Source organism: Eleutherodactylus coqui, chromosome 1 (assembly GCF_035609145.1).
Source record: "Eleutherodactylus coqui strain aEleCoq1 chromosome 1, aEleCoq1.hap1, whole genome shotgun sequence".
Lineage (NCBI taxonomy): Eukaryota > Metazoa > Chordata > Amphibia > Anura > Eleutherodactylidae > Eleutherodactylus > Eleutherodactylus coqui.
Window position 1 is genome coordinate 193332738 of NC_089837.1, and position 26210 is coordinate 193358947.

The 26210-nt window shown below is 43.5% G+C and overlaps 1 pseudogene; it reads left to right on the forward strand.

Moving 5' to 3' along the window:
• The first annotated feature begins 5365 nt into the window (after positions 1–5365).
• The window catches only part of LOC136628916 (cytochrome P450 3A9-like), a 69425-nt pseudogene continuing 48580 nt past the window's right edge, over positions 5366–26210 (forward strand).

Genomic DNA, 26210 nt, shown 5'->3' on the forward strand with positions numbered 1-26210 from the left:
GGGGCGGGAGCTCAGTTCCTGCTCCTGACTCTTCCACCCCCCCCACCTCTGCAGGTGAGGACGACGTATATCGGTGCGGGTGTTTCGTGGATCCGGACGGCTTCCATAGGCTTCAATAGAAGCCTGCAGGAGACCCGTACTAAAGTGGAGAATGCTGCGGGTTTTTTCCCGCACACGCAATCCACACATCAGGGGAAAATGACATCCCCAGGTATTTAACTACCTGCGGGTGTCCAATGCAACGGGTGAAACGCTTCAGATTTTTAATTTTATTTAAGCCGTGGACATGAGGCCTTAGTCCCCCACTAGACTCTAGTTACAGTGCATTGCTACAGAGTTGACCTGTTATGATGACGTGGCTGCTGCAGCGGGCACATGCTGTGCATACTGATATGACTGCCGGACACATAATGGTACGACACTTCATCACTGCCACCATTTGAACAAAGATTTTATATATTTAAAGGGGTTGTCCCGAGGCAGCAAGTGGGTCTGTACACTTCTGCATGGCCATAATAATGCACTTTGTAATGTACATTGTGCATTAATTATGAGCCATGCAGAAGTTATAAAAAGTTTTATACTTACCTGTTCCGTTGCTGGCGTCCTCGTCTCCATGGTGCCGACTAATTTTCGCCCTCCGATGGCCAAATTAGCCGCGCTTGCGCAGTCCGGGTCTTCTGCAGTCTTCTATGGGGCTCCGTGTAGCTCCGTGTAGCTGCGCCCCGTCACGTGCCGATTCCAGCCAATCAGGAGGCTGGAATCGGCAATGGACCGCACAGAAGAGCTGCGGTCCACGGAGGAAGAGGCCATCTTCAGCGGTGAGTAGAGAAGTCACCGGAGCGCGGGGATTCAGGTAAGCGCTCCGGTGAGCTTTCTTTACCTCCCTGCATCGGGGTTGTCTCGCGCCGAACGGGGGGGGGGTTGAAAAAAAAAAAAACCCGTTTCGGCGCGGGACAACCCCTTTAATGGCTACAGTTTATATATAGAATTAAACTGTCACCGTGCAAATAAATTTTGCTACTTGCTGGAAATGTGTCTTTAAGCCTTTTATAGGCAAGATTTATCAAAGATTGTAGACCTTGAAAGGGGAAAAGAAATGCTTTGTCCAAATTCCTAATACAAAAATACCTGTCACATGTCTTGGTGCTGTTCCTTAAAGGGGTTGTCCCGCAAAAGCAAGTGGGTCTATACACTTCTGTATGGCCATATTAATGCACTTTGTAATGTACATTGTGCATTAATTATGAGCCATACAGAAGTTATAAGAAATTTTTCACTTACCTGTTCCGTTGCTAGCGTCCTCGTTTCCATGGAGCCGTCTAATTTTCAGCGTCTAATCGCCAGATTAGACGCGCTTGCGCAGTCCGGGTCTTCTTCTTTTATGAATGGGATCGCTCGTGCTGGAGAGCGGCTCCGTGTAGCTCCGCCCCGTCACGTGCCGATTCCAGCCAATCAGGAGGCTGGAATCGGCAATGGACCGCACAGAAGCCCTGCGGTCCACCGAGAGAGAAGATCCCGGCGGCCATCTTCAGCAGGTAAGTAAGAAGTCACCGGAGCGCGGGGATTCAGGTAAGCACTCTCCGGTTTTCTTTTTTAACCCTTGCATCGGGGTTGTCTCGCGCCGAACGGGGGGGGGTTGAAAAAAAACAAAAAACAGTTTCGGCGCGGGACAACCCCTTTAAGTAAACACTCACCACTTTAGAAAGGACCACTTCACTAGGGCCGGATTATCATTGCAGCACTGGCTTTGGGGTACATAATATCCAAAGTGAAGGGGGCGCCCCTGCTGCTTACTGTCTGGGGGGCTGAGAGAGCCCCCCAAAACTGGTTCTCACTGGTTTAGCAAATCCAGTGAGAAGCAGTTATTATTTTACCACATATATATATAGCTATATCTTTATTTATATTCCGCAGCGCTTACAAAAACAGCGGGATACAGAAAGACAGAAGTAAGGACATACAAAAACCACGGTTACATAGCAATAAGTTGATAGAAACAGTAGGGGTGCGGGTCCTGCTCCAACGAGCTTACATACTACAGATAATGGGATGATACAGAAGGTAAAGGGGCTGGAGATGTGCACGGTATGGCGAGGTGGAGAGTGTGGGCTGCTATACACATAAGCAATGGTCAGACATTAAGCCATATGGTGGCTGAATCATTGTGACTGCAGGGGGCGGTTTTTGGCGGCTAGCAGGGGTTGCAGTTTGTGGGACAGGGAGCATGTTATCAGGCGGATTACAGAGGAGATTGGTTTAGGGAATATAGTATGCCTCTCTGAAGAGGTGTGTTTTTAAAGCCCGTCTGAAGTTTTGTGATTCAGGGATTGCGTGAATAGTTTTGGGTAGTGCATTCCAGAGGACCGGTGCTGCTCTGGAGAAGTATTAGAGGCGGGAATGAGAGGTTCGAATTAAAGTAGCACTCAGTCTGATTTCATTAGCAGAGTGGAGGGCACGGGCTGGGTGGTGGATTGAGATGAGAGAAGCAATGTAGAGCACAGTGGTTCTATGGAGAACTTTGTGGATGAGGGTAGTGACTTGAAATTGTATTCTATATTTGACGGGCAGCCAGTGCAGTGACTGGCACAGGGCAGAGCTGTCAGAGTAGCGGCTGGACAGAAGATGAGCCTGGCTGCAACATTCAGGATGGATTGGATGGGTTGGAGTCTGCAGCAGGGGAGGCCTATCAGCAGCGAGTTGCAATAATCGAGGCGAGAGTGGATGAGAGCAACAGTGAGTGGTTTTAGTGTGCCCATGGTGAGAAAAGGGTGTGGATAATATTGGTATATGGTAATATTACTATAGCACAGCATATTCATTAACAACAGATGCTGTGCAGACGAATTATATAACACAAAGTCAGAAGGGAGATATGGCCATTGTAACCAACCTTTTGTGTCATGCCCACCTGTTGGCATGTCAGTGTTTATATTGTTTGCTGAGAGAGCCTCAGTTTGCCCCTGTGTACGATTCTATGTGGGTACAATGTGTAAGCACTGTGCTGCAAAGTGTTCCTAACTTTACACTTTCCTTAGTTACATTGGAGGTCAATTACTTTTACAGAGTATTCTTTAAAGTGTGCTGTTTCATTGTCAAAAAGTGTGACTTCAAAGTATAGGGTTAAGAGTTGAATCTTGTTCCCTTTAAAGGTCTTGCATTAGGGACCTTTAAAAGGAACCTGTCACCTGGTTTGAGCACCATTTTCTACATTTTGGAGTCCAGTGGCTCTCGCATGCCGTGATGAAATCAATTGCGCTAGAGGATCAGAATGTTACGTTTTTTCCTGAAAATCACCTTACACTAGTGGGTAAATCGATATTGATTTCATGCAGAATTTACAGCTACAAATTCAGGTGTGTATTTGGGTGCATGGTAAGGTAAAGTCCCCTGGTGCAAGCAGGGTGATGTCACACTGCGACGTTTTCTTGGCAGACTGTTTTTGTGTGGTGGCTTGCAATTGCCTTCCCCAAGTCAAGCTTGAGACGGCTACCTGAACCAAGCGGGTATTGAACCTACAACCTAAGCTCACAACTTTTTCTGGTCCCAAGGGACACATTGTCATACTGAACTACTTGCAAAGGTCGCAAGTATATGCCACAATAAACTGAAGTTCCACTACCATTACTCCCACCTATATGGAGAATGGAAGTCTCCTTCTTCCCCAGTCAGCACTACAGAAAGGAAGAGACAATGCATTGTAGATGATGGATGTCAAAGTAACAAAGTATCTGGTAGTTCTATAAACTACAATGGAGAGAGCTCCATGCATATAGGATGCCTCTAACTTATATACTCATTTCTGGAGTGCCAAACAGACTTTATTCTTGTCATGTATAGAGGAGCCAGATGTGGCTACACAATGCACCCTTCTTAGCACATGTCCTTTCCCGTTACCCTGCTATGTGTCTCTTCACCCTAACATGGAAACTACATTTGAGCAGTCACACATAGACATTTCTGTGTCCAGATGACTGGGGCCACACAGAATGCAATTGTGGGCCACATATGGCCGCAGGCTGCATGATAAGCCTATCCCAACCATTCAATGATGTAAATCACTGAATTGCTGGGATTGGTTCAGAGTGCCAGCTCTGATTGGCTGAGCCATGGCGCTTGTGATCCAATCACAGCAATCTCTTGCTGGAGGCGGGGTATTCAAGCCTTGTTACCAGGAAAAGAATGCTCTCTCAGCGCCGAGGACTACACTGAAGACTGCCGGAGTGCTGCAGCCCAGCATGAGGGACCAGGACGCCGCCTGCTAGGTGAGTATTAAGACAACCCCTGAAAATAAGACACTGTGCCTCTTTTGTGGCAAAAATTACTATAAGACACTGTGTTATTTTCAGGAAAGCACGGTATTTACTGAAATATACAGGTAGCAATCCTTAACATGACTTGCACATTATGAGTTTACACCTGCCGCACTTGCCCGTGTGAAGCTAGCCTTAGGGGTTCATATTTGTGCAACATTTGTGTGTTTGAAAAAGCACAAATCTCTCGTAGTATTATCACCCGTGTGAAGCCGGCGTAGAGGGTACATGTATAGCACCAGCTTTTCTTCTGTGTGGTTATCCCGTAAAATCGCCCGCTATCACATCTACTGCTACTGAGCAGTGGATGAAACATATGAGAACTACATGTGATGATATGAGAAAGGGTTAAATGTTTCGATGCGTTCAAGATTGGTGACAAAATGACTTTACAAGTTAGTGCTGCATCATTCAGCCACCAGTTAGAATACACAGATGGGATTGAACAGTCCTCGAAAAATAGCTAATTTTGTTCTTTGGACTGGATTTTCACCCGGTTAGGCCTCCTGTCCACAGGCGATATGTCACTGCGTTATCCGTGGCGATAATCCGGTCGCGGGTAACGCAGTGAACGCTTTCCATAGGCTAGCTATGGAAAGCGCAGCCCGATGTCCACGAGCGATTCTTTGCTCGCAGGATTCAAATCGCAGCATGCTGTGATTTGCTGCAGTAAGCCTATCTATCAGATAGGCTCAACGCGGAGACCTCCCAATTCTACCCCCTGCGGCGGAATATCGCTAGTGATATTCTGCCTCGGCCGTGGACAGACAGCCTTAGTATGCAGAAGACCTGGACAAGACAAGCAATCCCAGATTCTCACCCAGCCATATGTAACCATTCCCCCTTATGATCCACCACAAATGCCAAGAACTAGAGGTCTGTTTTCACTCTGCTGTATAGAAAGCTGGTCAGACGTAAAGCATTTGCTATTCTTTGGCCTCTGCCGTAGTTTATTTTCATGTAATATGAGTGCTGTACTCTGTTCTCAGCAGGCTATAGAAAAAAAAGTTCTTGTTCACATCCATTGCAACACTAATCTATCTGGCCAGTCCTGGATCACGTGGCTGCTCTGTGGGAGAGGGCAGAAGTTAGACAGGAACTAAAAGGAGTAAACTGAAGCTACTTATTGTGCTTGCCATTACAGGGAGGGCAGGGAGGAGGTAAAGGGACATTCACAGAGTAGAAAGGAAGGAAGAAGTCATAAAGGATCATGAGTTTTATACCGAGCCTCTCACCTGGTACCTGGTTCTTGCTGGCTACCCTCTTGCTGTTGTTGTTACTGTAAGTAGAAAATACATTTTGTACTTTATGATTACTATAGCTGCTAATGTTTAATTTGGGAATTGTCACACGTGTGGCATCTCTCTGCAATACACACATATAGACACAGTTTAATCTGCCGCTGCGGTTATCTGCTCCATAAGGGTGCCTACCCACTTGCGATTTTTTTTCCTGTGATGTTTTGCGTTTTTTCTCAAGAGCAATTAGTATAGAATGTGTTCTTGTCCATCTGGGGTTTTTTTTCCGTTTCGTGGGGTTTTTTCACATAGGAACTGTCAGTTGCATATGTCTCCTTATTTTTCTCTTAATGCACCCATGATTGTCAATGGAGGGCTGCAAAAAACGCTGCGGAAAACGCGCAAAAAATGCGCGAAAACGCCGCGTTTTTCACGCACGAAAATCGGCAACGCAAGTGGGTAGGCGCCCTTAGGGTGAATGCAAACGGCCGCGTCGGATTCCGCTGCAAGAATTCTCGCAACAAGATGCGACCCATGCCCCTGCAGTGACGCGCAGCACACCTCCTCCGGTGTCTTGTCTTTGCTCTGCGATGTGCCGGCTGGTGATGTTTCTCTGCGGGTACCTGCGAGGCTCGCTCAGAAATAGGACATGGCGCGATTTCTTTAGAATATGTTACCTTTTGTGATACGGTAGTTATAGTTCCTGCACTGGCAAATTTATTTCCAAGAAAGCAGAAACTTCAAAAGTGTATTTGCGGAGTTGGTTCGGTTTCTTTGATCTCTATGGCAAAAATACTGCATTTCTGTGCAGTTTTAGCAATATTCGTAATCCAATTACATAAATAAAAAAATATATATATTATATTCACCTTCCCTGACGCTTCTCTGGTCAGCCCCAGTCTGTATACTGGGGATGGACCAGAGAATCTCATCTCTGCACATCTGCCAAAGGCTGGGTATACAAAGATTGGCAGTGGAGCTAAGAAGTGATGCCACAGGAGCTCCAGAGGAGATGAGTGTAGAGTATTTTTTATTTTTAATTTTAAACTTTGAATACATTTTTTTTCTTTTGGCATTGTGGATTTTGCTGAACACCCATGGGAACTTTGACTTTCTCACTGGAACTCAACAAGAAAAATCACAATCCACAATCAATCTGTACCAGAAATTGGCATGTGCTGGACTTCAAAATCCGAACCGCGATGTAAGCCCACTGTCCACCTGGGAGGCTCACAAATGTTACATTAGAGGTTTTTTAATTTCAATGGGATCCCGCCTTAAAAAGAGCATAATGCACCTCTACAAGCCCTGTTGGGGCGCTTACAGGCTTTAGAGACAACACACAAGGCCACGCTGGACCAGACAGTGGAGTTGATACAGCTATGCAATCACATACGTTCACACTGTTTAAAGCAGACAAAGGCATTATTAACCAAATGCAGATGCCATTTCTATGAATATGGTAACAAGTGCAGCCGTACTCTGGTCAGAGCCCTAAAGAACACAAGAGTACGCTCTTTCATTCTCTGTATTTCTATTCCGGGGAGTCATCTCTGCATATACCGCAACAGATCACAGAAGCATTCAGGGACTACTTCCATTCTTCATATTACTTATCCCCACCTATGACAAAGGAGAAGTGGATCTCATGACAAACTCAGATGCAAACTTCTATACAAGCCTCTCGTATGAGCTGCCTTCCACAAACAGAAGTTCAAGCAATGGAAGCACCCATCACTCAGGAGGAATTAGCGTATGTTTTGAAACTGTCTAAGCCTGAAAAGGCTCCAGTCCCAGATGGTTTTCCTCTCACCCAGTATAAAGAGTTTTCTGAGATCCTTTCTCCTCATTTTCTCCAGACATTTAACTTTGTGACCACTGGGATGGCTCTCCCATGGGACATCTTAAAAGCACTCATCACAGTGATACCAAAGGAAGGGAAAGATCTAACGCTCTGTCATAGCTACCGCCCGATATCGCTTTTAAACGTAGATTTGAAACTTTTTTCCAAGAAACTAGCAAATAGAATATCCCCCTTCCTTCATCACATTATTCACAGAGATCAGGTGGGTTTTACACCGCTACGGGAAGCACGTGACAACATCGTCAGAGCCATCAACTTAAGTAGCCATGCAAAAAAACTTAGCTCTCCACATGAGTCTTCTATCAACAGACACGAAAAAGCATTTGACAGAATAAATTGGGACTTAGAATCTCTCCGGTAGATAGGAATGGGCACCTTTTAACGTAAAAAACGGCACAAGGCAGAGATGCCTGCTTTCACCTCACCTTTTTATTATATGTCTGGAAGCCTTTCTAGGTATTATTGTATCTTATCACCACCGGAAGCTTGGGGTTTGACAGGGTTTGGATGAAGGAACACCCCTGTCAAACCCCTAGCTCCCGATTGGGTGACCTCTGTAAGGTCCTTGAAGGTCCTAGCTACAGTGTATGTACTGCATTTTACCTGTCCTGGAGGGTTGGTGTTAGGGTTAGTTTTCCTGTTAGGCTTGCATTATTAGCTGTAAATGCAGAAGCTTTTACAGCTATAAATGTAAACCTAATAGGAAAACTAACCCCTAACCCTCCAGGGCAGGCAGAATGCAGTACATACGCTGCAGCTGTCCCTGCACTCCCTCAGTGCTCCATGTGGGCATTGATTTGCAGCCGCTGCGCTGGCTGTTAGCTACGTCCCCACCTGCAATTGCCCCGGTCACTCACTGATGGGGTCCGTTGTCCATGTGGGTCACCCGCCGCTCCCCCAGCCTTCCTTTTCAGGACGTCACTTGCAGCATTGAAGAGGCCGGCGCTCCGAGCCTCAGCGCTGTCCTCCGTTGCTTCTGTGCGTGCCGCCACTCCCAGCCTTAGTGCTGTCTTCATGCCGTCGCAGAAGAGCAGTGGCCGGTGTCCTCCGGCGCCTCTGCCTGTGGTTGCGCGGCCACTTCCTGCCTCGCTATTCTCCTGCCCTGTCTGAATTTAGTAACGCCCCCCAACCAATCAGAAGCTGGGAGAGTTACTAAATTCTTTGACAGCTGGTACTTTGTCACCACCCTTAACTTCCAGTGGTGACAAGGTACAATAACACCCCCTTTCTAGGACATATCAGATCCAACCTCACTATATCAGGGATTCACATAGGAAACAGCACACAAAGTCGCAGCATATGCGGACGACTTATTATTCTTTATATCTTCACCATGCATATCACTTCCTAATTTACTACTGGAATTCTGCAATTATGCCCAACTCTCCAATTTCAAAATTATTAGCAAAAATCGGCAGCTAATATCTCTCTTCCCCAATCATTGGTGACAGAGCTCAAAGACTTCTTTTCCTTTCGTTAGACTACTATCCACATAAAATATTTGGGCATTCACTTGACCGCAGATGTGAAGGATTTATATACAGCTAATTTCCAGAACCTATTAAACAAAATTAGATTGGACTTGAATAATTGGACAAAAGGCCTATTCTCGTGGCTGGGCAGATGTTCAATTTCCAAAATGAACGTCCTTCCACATATCCTTCGTCTTTCAGGCACTACCCATCTCTATTCCCAGGTTCCTCTTCAAACACCTAAACTCTTTAACCTCTTAATGACGCGGCCCTTTTTTAAAAATCAATTTTAGTTTTTTACTCCCCTCCCCTTTTAAAAAATCATAACTCATAACTTTATTTATCCATCTATGTAGCTGTATGAGGGCTTGTTTTTTGCGCGACGAGTTGTATTTTTCAATGCTGCTATTTAATGTACCATATAATGTACTGAAAAACTATTAGAAAATTCTAAGTGGAGAAAAATGAAGAAAAAAAAGATATTCCGCCATCTTTCAGTGTGTCTTCTTTCTACGGCACATGAACTGCAACAAAAATTACATAACTTTATTCTATCGGTCAGTACGATTACTACGATATCAAACTTGCAGGACCCACATTGAAAGTGATATTGAAGACCTTTCAAAGATTGGAGGTATCTCCGGCACCCTCCCCTCCTTTTTCCTGTCCTGGCTAATCCGGGTTTTCTCCCGGATATGGAGAAAGGGATATTTAAATACTGGCCAGACAACCAGAAAGACAAAGCACACTATTTCCTCCAAAATGGATCAGGGATGTCTGTTAGGGAATTCAATGTTCCGTCAATATGCTGTGAGGCTCCAAATCAAAGGCTGTTATGGCGGCCGCCATGAGAAAGCTATGAAACACAGAGATCAGGCCTGTGTCTAGAAGCAATCTGAGTTTATTGTGTACATTGCCTTATTCTTATACAGAAAATAGTAGGCGTATCAGTAGGCTAGTGTTACAGAGGTTGACCTGTTTTACTGGTACATAATTTTGTCTTCTCTATAAACAATGCTTTATTTGTTTGTATGTAGACATCGTGTCTGGTATCCTGATTATCATCACACTCTACATTAACAAAGCATTCCATACAACCTTTTGATCAGTGTAACGAGATAAACAAGCTCTTGGAGACATGATGGACATTTAAGATTACACCTCTACTTAATGTAATTAAGTACTAAGCTAAATGTACAGGAGCTTTTTATAGGACACAGAATAGAGTGTACAATTTAGGCCTACTGCCTCCGGAAACGTATATCAAAGATACATACATATATAAGTTTTCATGTTCATAACCCTCACAGTCCCCCATTTTGAAACAGTCCATCTTGAAAAGAGCCTTTGTTGTGGTACTATCAGGGGTGCTAAGCCACCCCTGCCGGTCTTTCTATCCTCTTCGCCGGATCCCCACTGTTGTTGCTCTTTTACGTATGACTGTTTTAACGATATCGTAGAGGGAGCGATTCCAGATAATTTGCTTGTCTCCGTATCCCACAGAATGTCCATAAATTGCAAACACTCAAAAGAATGAACAAAAGAAACAGTATTAGTAAAGGGTGAAACATAAAATCCATCATCTTTCCTGCAATAGGTGACCATTCAGTAAAAATATCATACCAGTTATACTCTGTGTCTACCTGGATCTCAATACCTAGGCTGACTAGCTTATCTCCTACCCATACATTTTTCTAATTCCATAAGGGAGAGGTTAGTAACATCCAAATGCATTTAAAGGTGTTCAGTATCTATCATTAGTCTTACAATTCTACCCAAGGATACTGTCAGAGTTGACATAGGGATAGTATCTGGGTACCAGTAGTACCTTAATGTTGCTTCAGCATCTGACAAAAATGTGTAAGTTTCTGTAAATCTATGTATCACCGATATGTTCTGTATACATCCAGACAATGGAGTGGTGAGATTATACATACTGGTGGTTCCAGTTCGGTTGGCAACAAAGAATATATACATATTGGGGGCCAACTTCTGTCAGCATATAGAAGAAGCAGGTAACACCGTCCAATCACATATGCTGATTGAAGGCTGCTGGAAACATGGCTCATATGCGGCTGTACTCCGTCCGCATGCTAGGCCATCCAGTGTTTCTTCACAGTTCTCTATACCATGGGTTTTATTTTCACTATAAATCATCATACCTGTGAACTTGGGCAACCAATATTGGAAAGCATATAGAGGCGGTCCGAACACCACAGGTAGTACTACAGACTTACACATCAGGCTTGTGTCCTTTACATCATAAAAAAAAAAGTCATTTCCCCAGTGCTATACTCATCAGAGCATTCTACACCATCAGCCCCGGGCCGTATCCAAGATGCTACTGGAATTACATTATTGAGAATATTTCTCCACAATTTTTCATTATTTGTCATCACATCTGACTGCTTTGTCCCTCTCGTGAATCATATATACATATTGCAGGCTACATTGTGTATAGTTCATGAATTTACTCATATTTACAAACAAATCCTTTTAAACCGCAAAACCAGATTAAAAAGCGTTAATACATCCTTATCATATCCTAATGCAAGACATCGGGGGAGGAACAAGGAAGGCATGCATTGTGCCTGAACATTTATCAATCTAGAAACATCCTGTCCTACCCCAGCCATTTTATTCTTCATCACCTCTAAATCTATAGAGTTCAGAACCCCTACACCTGTACCAATTCCCCCTAATAGGGTATCATACCATTTTCGTTTTCCTCTGGTGCAGGGTTTCATTGCCTGAAGAGAAATATTATAATGCACAATGGTTTTCTGGCTCTTTGTGGATGATAAGGGGTGTCAAATGCCTGGGAGTTACCCAGGGCAGACATGAAGTGTTGCATTATTTCACCTGTGAAATGTGTACCTCTATCTGACTCGATTACCTCTGGTACCCCGTATCTGCAGATTACCTTATTCATGAGCTTCTTTTCGGTTACCTGCTCATTTACTTTTGTAACAGGGTACGCCTCCAACCTGAAAAACATCAACAACAAGCACATATTCATACTTCCCAACACGTGGGAGCTGAATGTTGTCAATTTGCAATCCCTGAAATGGGTAGAGTGGTCCTGGCAAGTGCCTTTGTGGTCAATTTACTTCTACCCTGTTGCTTACGGCATAGCTCATGCAAAACTGGACAAATGATGTAGCAGCTACAAAGAACCCAGGGGGCAACCCTTTCTCTCTCAAGCGTAGGTAACATAGCTGCCTTCGATAGGTGAGTCTTTCCATGGATCAGCTGGGCCATCATGGGGTACAGGGATCGTGGTAGGCAAGTTACTGACTGTTTGCCATACGCCACCCTGTTCTACTGCTCCCATATTAGTCCATTTATCTTTTTCTTCTTTGCTGGCTTGTGACTGTAATGTCTTTAGTACATCAATGTTCAAATTTTTATCAAAGTCCAAATCATAGTCTCTGACTTGTGCGGTCAGTATCTTCTTTTCTTCTTTCTTCCACGGCTTGAGGGCCGCTGTCTGCGCTGAAGTCTGCTAGGGCATTGCCTTTTGCTTCTGCACTGTTGGCTTTGGTATGAGTTTTCACCTTCAGGATTGCTACTTTGTCTGGTAGGAGTAGGGCTTTCATAAGGTTCTGTACTGCTACACCATTCTCAATGGGTTGTCCTACAGAAGTTTAAAAATGTCTGGCCTTCCATATTGGGCCGTAACCATGATCTATGCCGAATACATACCAGGAGTCAGTGTAAATGGTTACCTTCTGTCACTCTACACGCCTCAGTGAGGGCCTTCAGTTCCGCTTCTTGTGCTGAGACATGCGGAGGCATTCTGCTTTTAGAGATCTTGTTGTGTGAACATCTGGTGTGGAGTCGTCAATCACCCTGGTACTATCTATAAAAACAACTCAAAATATGTATTAACAAGGGGTTTCAATAACTCTTTAAACTTTTCTTGTTGCATCAATGCTAGACAATCATGCTGATATTCTATTCCAAATAGATCACGTTCTTATTTGCAAAAATTTTTAAAAATAGCTGATCTGTAATACATAGATCACCTATGCATCCCCCTCCCCCATTTGATCACCTATGCCTCCCCCTCCCCCATTTGAAACAGGATACTCGATTGGAAGAAGAGTAGCCGGGTTCACCATTGAAAAGAAATATTAAAGGGGGGGCATGAGCAAAGCACATTGCAACCTTATTTGACGAGCTAGAGACAGATGTTTAGGTTGTACTTGAGTAAGTATACTCTGGATGTCATGAGGGGTGAGAACCACTAGGGGGGGTAGTTCAGGACCAACTCAGAAGACTTGTCAACCATTACTTGTACTGCTGCCACCGCACAGACACAGGAGGGGGCTCCTCGGGCTACCGGATCCAATCTCATGGAGTAATACCCAAGTGACCGTGGACGTCCTCCATGTTTTTGCGTCAATACTGCTGTCGCATGAAAGGCCAGGGACGGCAGTATGAGACAAGTCCCAAAAAGGTGCGAAGCTTTGGCAGCAGAAGAAGATACAGAAATGGCTTGAACTGCAGCCCTGCGTCGTTCTGTGAGATGTCTGCCTTCTTGAGCTAGACAACAACCTTTTGTTTACAAAGCTGTAATTTTTCCTTTTTAAGCCTTGCAGCCATTTTCTGCTAAAAAAAAAAATTTTAGAAGAGAAATAGATGCAGATTGACATGTTTCAGATCCTCAGCACAAAGCTGGAAAGTCATTAACATATTGCAACAGCACAGTCCCCTCAGGCGGAGTCCAAGCCTGCAGGACAGTTACATAAATGCCCTTTTGTCTGAAAAAGGGCCGGAGATTCAGACTGTCTCCACTCTGGCTTATTATCTATGACCTTAGGGATTTCAATAGACCTTCTACAAAGGCCATACTAAGTACATGTTTACCCATCTCTTCTATGCCCCTATATCCCAGATCTGACAAACGTTGTTGAAGGGGGGGCATAGAATTGTTTTACACTTTCTTCCTTCTCTTTGTGTGATATTAGAAAGAGACAAGGAGGATTCTCTCAATTTTTTTTTCTTTTTCCCCAATGTTTCAGACAAATTAAAAATATTTTACCACTTCTCAATTCTCTATGTTTAATTTTATCCCAATCTGTGCCACAATAGTCTTTCACATAATTTTAGATTATCATTCCCACTGCCTTCCCTGTTTTACATATACTTCTATATCACCCTCCGCTCCCTTCATCTCTTTCTTGTCCTCATGCTTCCACTCACTAGCCTAGGATCTAGTGAGCATAGGCATAACCGGTTTGTGCCGAGGAGCTCCGCAAGCAGGGCAGCTCTCTCTCCAATCCGGGTTCTGTTGTCCACAATGCCAGCAGGTCCATCCCTCCAGTCCAATGTTTGACCTTGGAGTGGATGACTTGGCATAGGGTGGGGAGGAGACGGTTGGAATTGAGATGAAGGAGGGGGTGAAGATGGAAGAGGGAACTAACCCGACAATGAGAGAACATCTTTGAATTCTTTTCTCATTTCATTTTCAGCTACTGAACAGTATATATATATATATATATATATATATATATAATACAACATACTTCCTGTGTAGCCAAATATAACCAATTCTTAATTCAGATTTCTTTGCAAAGACAAGTAGGTCTTCTAAAGCCCAGTACTCCCCACCCTTTGAAATTTATCTTATCTTCTATAGAACACAGAAACTTGTCCAGACAGATAGCAAAGCTGTATAACAGGTTCCACTGCCTGTGACCATCTTCTATTGTGTGTAACTAACCTGGGCTGTCTATTTAAGATTAACCCAGAATGTAATACACTTGCCCCCACCTTACAAAACTGCAAATTCACACTCACTAAGGGGGGTTTTTATTCATTCCTATACGGACTGATAATATGTGAAGTAGAAATTGGGATTGTATTTACTGTACACCAGACTTCCAATAATGAGCGAATTATGTATAGATAAGAAAAACTCTTAGTACCGCGGTTTTTACACAATTCGCTCAGAATAGGCTACCCAATGACAAACACAATACAACTTATGCCCATTTCTACTCACATACTGATATTCACCACACTGTGACCACTCAGCGGCCAATATATTATAGGGGGCTTTATTCCACCCTGGCATTATTAACAATTTCATCGGACACTTCTTTGTTCTTAGCTACTGACATTTTCGTACTATTGCGGATTTTCTTAAACAGCGACATTTTCACACTAAGCCCGATTATCACAAGAAATTCTTCAACTATCAGTTTATCAAAATTTTCCTTTAAAACAAACTAGTGTATTACTCTCTGCGTAATCCGGTTCACAGCGCCATTAATATATATTGCTGCAAGGAGCAAGACTTAGTTCAAATTACGCCTTAAAGAGAGTTAGACACTATAAAAGGTTCATACTGTAGTTGATTGGGACCCTAATAAGTGGGATGGGGACCAATATTCATTTGCCAATTTCTTTAGCTATCTTTCACACCTTATCCTCTTTACCAGCAGTATGGACAATGGCTGGCGGTTTATGTAAACCAAGAGGCTTATTGTTTTTATTCTTTCACACACATAAAACAATTGTTTGTTTCACTATTTTTCTGTGCAGTCTTCCGCACCTTATCCTCTTTACCAGCACTATGGCCAATGGCTGGCGGTTTATATACACCAAGAGGCTTATTATTTTTATTATTATTTTCTTTATACACTCTTCAAATAAAATACTGTTGTTAATTGGAAATGAGATACACTTTAAATAGAACTTTTGCTATTAATTTGACTAAAGTACTTATCAGGTGTTTCAAGTACACAATTATCTCATATTAATATCTTAATTCAATAATATTCAAATTAACACAACTCAATATTTTTGAATTCCACATATTCCACGAATCTGTATATTCATATATACACTGTGGTAATCCTGGGCTATTATCTCACACAACTAGTCTCAGGAATAAAATTAGATAATTAGATGCCCCTCCTTTGGTCACTCCATTTGTTCAAGTGAGAGACTTAACATGGAGTCTAAGAGTGACCTTCACTCTATACATTACCACAATATACATATATATACACCAACATCCACTTAAAATGGAGACACACTTTTCACATAGGCTGGACTGTGTGGAGGGTGGAGCAAGACCTGTTCCTATTGTTCTTCCCTCCCATCTCCTTACATCACCTAGCTCCACCCCCTGTGGTCTGGCTCAGCATTTGGTCATTTTTGCTTCATTTCGTTTCTGGTTACCGGACAGTATACACCATATAACACAGTCTAACTCTCATACAGGTCCTTCCATTTATACACACACATAAAGACAAAAACATTTGCATGTCAGTTACTATTTTTTTATTTTTTTTGTCAGTACTTTAAGTGTCAGTACTTCCTCACTTGTCTAAAAGTGTCGGTATTCTGTACTTCCTCACCCTGCATATTTTACCTCGTCTCTACTACTTCTCTTATGTTTATAAGAGGATCCCATCAGGGGTTTTATCCCCTGAAAATTTTAGGCTTCCCTGGTATAACTTATACCATGCCTTCCAGAGATTGGCAATAGGGTATTATATTCTGTACACTGACCATGCAAAGTAACAAATAAAGACAATAACAGTTAAACACCCGCACAGCATATTCAGCCCACCATATGAATTCTTAAAAAGCTTGAAGATTTATAAGAGGCATGCACTTCTTACCCCTCGGACAGGAAAGGAGCAGCCAGGAAGCACGGATAGATTGTGGCAAGATAAAACCTTACCTTACTGCGCAGTTTTTGTCAATCCGTGGTTCCGAGTGGCTCCTTATCCCATCTGGGTCCGGGGGGATTCGAGGTGTAGGTGGTCCTCTTGTTCCATCAAGCCCCGCGATCGGGCGCCAATTACTGTTAGGGAATTCAATGTTCCGTCAATATGCTGTGAGGCTCCAAATTAAAGGCTGTTATGGCGGCCGCCATGAGAAAGCTATGAAACACAGAGATCAGGCCTGTGTCTAGAAGCAATCTGAGTTTATTGTGTACATTGCCTTATTCTTATACAGAAAATAGTAGGCGTATCAGTAGGCTAGTGTTACAGAGGTTGACCTGTTTTACTGGTACATAATTTTGTCTTCTCTATAAACGATGCTTTATTTGTTTGTATGTAGACATCGTGTCTGGTATCCTGATTATCATCACACTCTACATTAACAAAGCATTCCATACAACCTTTTGATCAGTGTAACGAGATAAACAAGCTCTTGGAGACATGATGGACATTTAAGATTACACCTCTACTTAATGTAATTAAGTACTAAGCTAAATGTACAGGAGCTTTTTATAGGACACAGAATAGAGTGTACAATTTAGGCCTACTGCCTCCGGAAACGTATATCAAAGATACATACATATATAAGTTTTCATGTTCATAACCCTCACAATGTCCATGGAGATGTTATCACATATCTCCGACCCAGTACCACTGTCTCCATGGCACATCATTCAATTCCATCACTGTCTCATTTCACTACCCTCCCCATGACATTTCCTATTAAGACGCCCTTTCAACAACTGTGCAACGCACAAGGCCCAGTTAAAAACCCCCTTTCACGTACTTATTTATTTCTGCTTGGAAAATTTTCTCCGTGTGTGAATGAGATTTGTTCAAATCTCATCCACTTTACTGCTGACTTGAGGCCTCGGTCACACGGGCGTTTTTTCCCGCGATTTGCGGATCGCATAACGGATGCGCATCCGCAAATCGCGTGACCGGGGCCGACGATTTCACTGTCATTCAATAGCTGTCATTCAATAGCTGAGAGCTGCCTCTGATTGGTCCCTGCACTCAGCCAATCAGAGGCAGCACTCACTCACCCATTCATGAATTCATGAATGGGTGAGTGAGAGCTGCCCCTGATTGGTGAGGGCTGTGACTAATCAGAGGCAGCCCATTCAGCCAGCGGGGATTTTAAATCCCCGGCTGCTGAATACTACACAGAGCAGTTCAGGAGAACTGCCGGCCAGACGCGGCTGAACTCCGGCTGCTGGGAAAAGGTGAGTATACATTTATTTTTAATTTTTACACATTTTAGGATGACTTTCAGGGAAGGGCTTATATTTTTAAGCCCTTCCCGAAAATTCATCCCGCGCTCGCCGGCAGCCCATTGCTTTCAATGGAGCCGGCTGTATTGCCGGCTCCGTTGAATTCAATGGGCGAACATCGTTCTTCTCTGCCACAGCTGTTACAGCTGTGGCAGAGGAGAATGATCTTTGTAGTATATGTTCTCAATGGGGTCGGTGCTGCTGCCGTCAACCCCATTGAGCGCATATATAGAACACAGTGATGCGCAGAACGCAGATAGGCGCGTTCTGCGAATCGTTGTGTCCTATAATTGATCGCACATCCGCATAAAAAGCGGAGATGTGACCGATCCCATTGGGATGCATTTGGTCTATAGATCTGCAGATCGCAAGCGTGTCTGCAGATCGGACCAAAAAACGGTCGTGTGACCGAGGCCTTACCCAGCAATGCTACTACATGTGAACCTAAACACAAGCACAGGGTTTCACCACAGCGACCCCACTTTGCCTTTGGGATTACCCAGAACTACACCACTCTTTCATTTTTCCCCTGTGAGAAAAAAGGTGTAACGATGTTGAAGGCCGTGTGCACATAGGCTATATGACAACATCTTTGCTCTACAAGGTCGTCCGCACACACTGCTGCTCTAGGCTCAGATGTTGTACACAGCCATAATATGACCTTGAGTTCTGAGGAAAATACCTAAAAAAGAAAATAAGTAGAAAGTAATAATCAGGAAACAAAAAAATTACATGGAACGTGTTTCTATAGAAATGCAATGGCTGGCAATTCTCTTGCATGTCATGAAAATGTATTTATACAGTAAATGCCAATGGTTTTTGTTTTTCTTAGTTATGGAATATTTCCTTATGGCCTATTCAAGAAGTTGGGAATTCCTGGACCAAGTCCACTACCATTTATTGGTACATTTCTGGGGTACAGAAAAGTAAGTAGATATTATTGTAGACCATAGAAAATGCTGCTTGGTTTTGTTAAAATGGAGCAGTTTTGCTACCATTTAGATATGGGAGGAGTAAAAGTCCATGTGTGACACATCTTAAATGGTCTGGCATCTGTATTTTTTTCATCCCATTTTCAATAGTAAGGGAAGTGTCACACGAACGGATTCTAATTGCGGAATCCATGATCGCTGACTGCGTGGACTTCCTGCAGCAAAATGCAGGCATTAAAAGGCATGTAGTTTTGATTTTTCCTTCACGCTCATGGATACAAACTGCATATACCGCAAGCAGAAGAAAAATCGCAGCATGCCCTATTGTGCCACGCACTCCGCTCAGACAGACTCCATTAAAGTCAATGGAGGCATCTGACTCGCAGCTCACACGCAATTAACATTGACCTGTCATCGCTAAGCAATGGCTCCGGAAGTACAAACAAAAAAAAACTAAACTGTGCTGTGCATGACCGATGGCAAGCATATATTTATGTTCAAAAGGAATTTATTGTTTTTCAAGTAAATTTTACAATATACTTTAAAATGTATAGAACTGTATATTACAACAAAAAGATCTTGTTACATCATCATATTTATCATAATTTGATTTGATGTTCTCCTCTGTTATAACAGTTACCGGTACTTCACTTTCCTATCTATATGTAAAATAAACATTTCAACAGTATTCTGAGCTCCGTGAGCTCCCATCCAGTTGGCCCATCCTTTCACCTAGCCGGTGGGGTTTTTCAATGAGCGCTCCGGGCACCTACTATCTTATCTAACCAAACTTTAAGTCTTGGAGATATATGAAAGATTATGTTATAAGTTTAATGAAGCAAACCATAGAAAGTGATAGAAAAGAAAGATAGGGGGGGGGGGGGATAAATAATAAAAAGAGTCAAAGGGAAAAATAAGGAGGGGTACCCTGGTATCCCAAATTGTACACATATAAAAAGATTAAGTTACTATGTGGAACCCCACATTTTATCTCCCACTAGACCATACTGCTCCTCAACCACTCTGTGACAGAAGGGGAGTTCCGAAATGCCATCCAAGTAGCCCAAATAGCGTAAAATTCTGAGTGTTCCGTTTCTAAGTCGCTAGACCTGAGTTCCTTCATGTAATGCAGAGAATCCATTGCTTCCAGCCACACTATTCTTGGTATTGTGACACGTTGCCTCTAGTACCTACGGATATTCTGTCGTATAGCCATAATGAAGTGCCGAAGTAGGCCTTGTGTTAGGGTTGCTGCTGGGATCTGTTGTACTACATAGGTTTTCAGCAGCACAGTTTCACAGGTGGTGTTGATTGAGCAGGCGGGGTGTGGATTTTCCCAATTAGCCAATCCCCAAGGTCTGTGCTCGTATATATATATACCAGCCCCTTTGCTAGAGGCTGTTGGTCTTTCTCCTGTCTGTCCTGGTTTGAGCACTGTCATGATCCTGTGTCTCTGTGCAGGTTCTGTTCTGTGTGAACTGTGTCATGCACCTGCGTGTCTGTTCTGGTCCCAGCAGTCTTGTGTTCCTGCTTGTCTGTTCAGGCTTCAGCATGTTTAGTGTGAACTGTATTGTGTTCTTTCATGTTTGTACAGTCTTCTGTATCTTCTGTGCATGTGGCTGGACATGAGGTGTCTGTACATGTGGCTGGCGGGGAGTTGGTTTCCTCATTCCCTTGTGTCTGCATTCTTGCTTGTTGTTCTTTGTTCATGAACTGTGTCCTGTGCTGCTTGCATTATTTATCATCTAGGGCTAGTTAGGCACTTAGGTGCCAGTGCGGGGCCATCCCTATCGGGGCGATCACCCTGCTTGCAGTCAGGTGTCCTTGGTTAGTTGTCGTGTTAGAGTAGGGATTGCGAGATGAGAACCCTTTGATGTGGGCTTGTGGCCTAAGTGACTTGGCTAATCCCCAAACTAATTCCTCTTACTTATTATAGCAATTTAACCACTTAAGTGATGCATTTTTCCATAATTTACAGGTTAAAAAACTTCACTTTTTTATTAGCATTTTAAATTCTATGATTTTTTTTCTGTACTTGGGAGTATAATGTTTTTAAAAATATTTAGTGTAATTTAGGAGTTATAATGCAATGGGATGCAGGAAATCCCAGCAGTGATTTTTTTTTTTTGGGGGGGGGGGCTTGAAATATAAGTCCTTCCCTGAAAATCATCCGTGTCTGGTGTAGAAAATTTAAAAAATATATACTCGCCTCTCCAAATGGTACCCTAAAAATCATCCCTATCTTGTGTTGAAAAACAAATAAAATAAATATATATATTTTTTTCAATTATTATTTTTTTTTTTGTAACACAAGATAGGGATGATTTTTAGGGTACCATTTGGAGAGGCAAGTATATATTTCTTAAATTTTTTACACCAGATACGAATGATTTTATATACTCCCCTCTCCTCACCCTAAAATCCTCTCTAGCTTGTGTTGTGTTATATTAAAATATATATATACTCACCTGTCTGGGTCTGTCGGGATCCGGTGGGACTTGCAGCGTGTCTTCCCAACTCTGCACTGAAGATCTTTCAGCCGATGGGGATTTTAAATCCCCACCGGCTAAAAGCGCTGTCTCTGATTGGCTGAGTGCTCAGCCAATCACAGGCAGCCCTCAGCCATTCCTTGAGTGACATGTGAGCGCTGCCTGTGATTTATCACAGAGCTCAGCTAATCACAGGCAGCGCTTGGTTCATTTGTTGAATCCTTATATTTAAAATACCCCCTCGAAAATCATCACTGCGGGGTGTTCCCTCCTCAGTGAACCCTGGGACAGCACTATAACAGTGTTCAGAGATAAGGGGACTGCAGCGGGGATGAAGAAATCCTCTGCCATTGCTGTTACAGCAGTGGCAGCGAATAACGATCATCGCCCATTGATTTCAATGGGGTCCAAGCCGCTTTCGTGCGTCGTCAGACATGCGTCGGTGACAAATTTAAAATTTATTTCCTGAACGCATCCCTGACGATGGAGTCAGGGAAGGGGTTAATCTGTTTATTCGTGCGGGTATGCTGTTGAGTGTTTAAGCGTTTGCCAGTCCGAGAGCTATGCCTGTCCGTGAGCTATGTCCACTCTTTCTAAGTCCAGTTCTGCAGTCCACGTACCGATAAGACGCTGCTGAGTGTTCATGTCCCAGTTTGACGTTACTGAATATACATGTACACAGATAAGGAAATATTTGTTTGTGTTCCTGTTTCCCCCTTTTTCATGTCCATGTTTGCCAGTGTTTTTACACCTCGCTTAAGTTGAGAAATTGGGCCAGCAGGGATAGAAAGGAGAGCAAGCTCTGGTGTAAAGTGGAGTGAGGATGTATTGTTCAGAGACTGAGAGGTAGATCCTATGCAGTCTGACAAGAGTTCTGTTCAACTGCAAAATTATTTTAAAATTAACCCCTTAGTGACGAAGCCTGTTTGCGCCCTTAGGGTGCGTTCACACCAGTGTGTTTTTGTGCGTACGTACGCACGCACAAAAACACACTTCTATTTGCAACAATGCATTCCCTATGGTGGGTTCACATGTCCGTACTTTGCAGGTGCGTGCCTGCAAAGATAGGACATGCGTGCACCATAGGGAATGCACGCATTGTTTTCAATGGAGCCGCGGCTGCTGCCGGTGGCTCCATTGAAAACAATGCTCTGTCGGCACCCCTGCATTCTTTTTCAGGGAAGGGCTTCCCTGAAAAAGAAACATTTTAGTGTAAAAAAAAAATAATTACACCTCCGCCGCTGCCATGACCCCCGCTAGTTAAAAGAATTCCCAGCTGCTACAGCTGCGGTAGAGAATCCTGCTGCCGGCATCCCCGTCATTGGATTTCAGGGAAGGGCTTTAAACATAAGCCCTTCCCTGAAAATCCAAGAAAAGTAGTGTAAAAAAAATAAAAATAACATACCTCCCTTGAAAACAATGGTCTGCCGGCACCCCTGCATTCTTTTTCAGGTAAGGGCTTTACATATAAGCTCTTCCCTGAAAAAGAAAAATTTTAGTGTTAAAAAAAAAATATATACTTACCTGTCCGCCGCTGCTGTGTCCCCCGCGGGTATGAAGAACACATCCTTCATCCCCACTAGTTAAAAAAATTCCCTGCAGCAGAGGAATTCTTCAATTCTCAACCGCAGCTGTCACACATGTCAGTTGCGGTAGAGGATTCGGCAATTGATTTCAGGGAAGGGCTTTAAATATAAGCCCTTCCCTGAAAATCAAGTAAAAGTGGTTTAAAAAACAAAAAAATAGATACTCGCCTCCCTTCAGCTGCCAGGGCTCAGCCGTGTCTTCTCCTGCTGTCCCCTGCAGTGTGGTACTGATCTATCAGCAAGCGGGGATTTTAAATCCCCGCCTGCTGATTAAAGTTTCAACCCCCTTTATGGATGCGATCCGTGAGGGGAGCTGAAACCCTAATTTTTTTTTTACTTTTCATTCACTTTAATGTGATCAGCGCTAATCAATTTTAAATCCCCGCCTGCTGAAAGGGCTAAATGTGATTGGCTGAGGTCCTAAGCCAATCACAGGCAGTTCTCCCCGAATGAATGACGGGCGGCTCCATTGACAACAAGCACGCAGCTGTGTTCACGCGGGTTTTTGCTGGTACCTAGGTGCGGACGTATGTACGCACCTAAGTACGCACAAAAACACGCTCATGTGAACGCACCCTTAGTGATGGAGCCAAATTTTGGAAATCTGACAAATGTCACTTTAGCATAGAATAACTCCGTAAAGGTTTTGTATATCCAAGTGATTCTGACATTGTTTTTTTCGCCACATATTGTACTTCATTTAGGTGGTAAAATAGACCAATATAATTTGTGAATATTTATTAAAAGTGCCAAAATTGGGAAAATTCGGGAAAAAATATTATTTTTTCACATTTTTAACTGTAATATCTCAAATATGTGCAAACACACTGTACAAAATTTTGCTCAGATATATATTTCCATCTGTTTACTTCATTCTGGCACACTTTTGAAATTTTTTTTAACCATTTAGGAGACGACAAATTAAGCATTACTTATCAACATTTTGAGGAACACTTTGTTTCCTACACCAAGCCAAGATTGCTCATAGGTGTCAGAATTATAGATACCCGCACAAATGACCCCATTGTAAAAAATACCCCCCTTAATATATTCACTATGGGGGGGGGGTCATGACTATTTTGAGGAATTAATGCAATTTAGAGGAGAAAAAATAAAAATTAATATTTTTGAAAATATGTCATTTTAAAGACATTTTTTTTTCTATAGTGCACATGAAAATGAGGATTTACACCCCAAAATGGATACCCTTGTTTGTCCTGTGTTTAGAAACATACCCATTGTGGCCCTAGTCTTATGTCCGTATGCACAACGGGGCCCAAACCGTAAGGAGCAACTGGTGGTTTTCAGAACAGACATTTTGCTTGAAGGGGATTTAGGCCCCATTGCCCACTTGTAGAGCCCTTGAGCGGCCAAAACAACAGAGAACCTCACAAATGACCCCTTTTTGAAAACTAGATCCCTTAACAAATTCATCTAGGGGTGTATTGCATATTTTGACCCCACAGTTTTTAAATCCAAACAAAGCAGAAGGAAAAAATTACGACTTTCATTTTTTGGCAATAGTGTCATTTAAAAAAACATTTTTTTTGTACAGCACACATATGAATGAAGACTTATACCCCAAAATGGAAACCCCTGTTTGTCCTGTGTTAGGACGTAAAGAGGAAGAGACCACGGCACTCGCATAAACAACCCACGGGATAGAAACCCACTTATGGGGGAGGAAGTACTATTTCCAAAACTTTAGTGTCAAAAAATGCAAAGCCACCCTGGGGGCTATGGACCTAAGCCCCATGAGACATACAAAATAGAAAAATGGAGAGCATGGCAGCATAGAATGATGCAGAGAATTAAATCATTTAGAAGAACATGTTTATTGCATCCAAGTTAAGATAGGCAACGTTTTGACCTATAATTAGGTCTTTTTCAAGCCACGTAGCATGAGAATCAGGATACGTAGTCCAAGTCCCACCATTTTAACTTAGGCGTGCATGCGCAGAAGACGCCAGAGGGTCCGTTTCAGATGAGATCAGCGCCGGACTTCGCGAAGAATGGGGGTGAGTAGTTTCAACCCCCTTTATCGATGTAATCCGTGAGGGGAGCTGAAACCCTACCTTTTTTTTACTTTTCATTTACTTTATTGTGATTAGTGCTATTCAATGGATAGTGCCAGTCGCACTGGGGAGGGGGGGCTTCCCCAGCCCTGCATGACAGTTCCAGGTTGTTAGCTACCTCTGGGAACCGACAGCATGGAGCTTTCACGTCCTGAGTCTGCAGGGCTTTAATCCTCAAGGAATGCATGTTTTAATGTCCCTGAGGATTAAAGCCCACAAAGTCAGGATGTAAAAAGGTAATGGGGCCGTCACTAAGGGGTTAAACTCCTGTAGTCAAAGTCACAGGTGTCAAACACAAGGCCTGCGGGCTGAATCCGACCCGCCACCTCATTTTCTGTGGCCCGCTGGCTGTGCAGTAAGTTCCCTCACCTCTGTGCTGCTGTCAGTAGGCGATCTTCTATTGGCTAGTTCTCTCTAGTGCAGACAGTAATAGAGGAGTGCCGATAGCACACTGACAACAGCTGCGGAGGAGGGAAGAAGACTGTAGAGAACATGATCTCTGGTGCAAGGAGCGCTGAGGAGGAGCAGCTGCAGGGTGAGAGCCTGGTCAGCGCTGACCTCCTCTCACCGGCCTTCCCTCTGTTCATGGCTGCAGGCCTGCGAGACGAGGGCCCCAAGAAGGACTGAGATCAGCCTGTATACCTGCCAGTGGGACCATATTGGATGCAGGTAAGTATTAAGATGTGTAAGAAACGCAGAAGTGTCCTTGTGTGCATATGTATGTATGTGTATATGTGTGTGTATTGTAAGGGATTAGAGTTAGGATAGGTAGCAGCGTGGGCATCCGCGGCCAGAGACAGTGACATCAGGCAACAAAAAGTTCTTTAGTCCAGGCTTTGCCTGGGTTTATTGCAGCATAGACAAACAAAACAGGCCTTGACTTCACGCCAACATAAAATAACACCTCCTCGTCTGAGCGCTCACTAAACATAGACCGACCCTGACTACTCACTTAAAAAAAACAAATGTTTGCGGCACACGGCCAGTCCAGTCCTCAGACCTGTGGAGGTCTCACCATACACCTTTCCTTGGTGTGGAGGTTTGGGGCGTCACCCTGTCAACCTCGGGCCTCTCATCCCCACACTGGGCTAGCCAGGCTCCTGGCTCCACTGAGCCCTCTCTCTGGCTCTCTCAGACCCTGTAGGCCCAGGCTTTATAAGGCCTGATACCAACCTCACCTGGTACGTGGGAGTGGCCATCCCACCCTTCGCTTTGACCACTC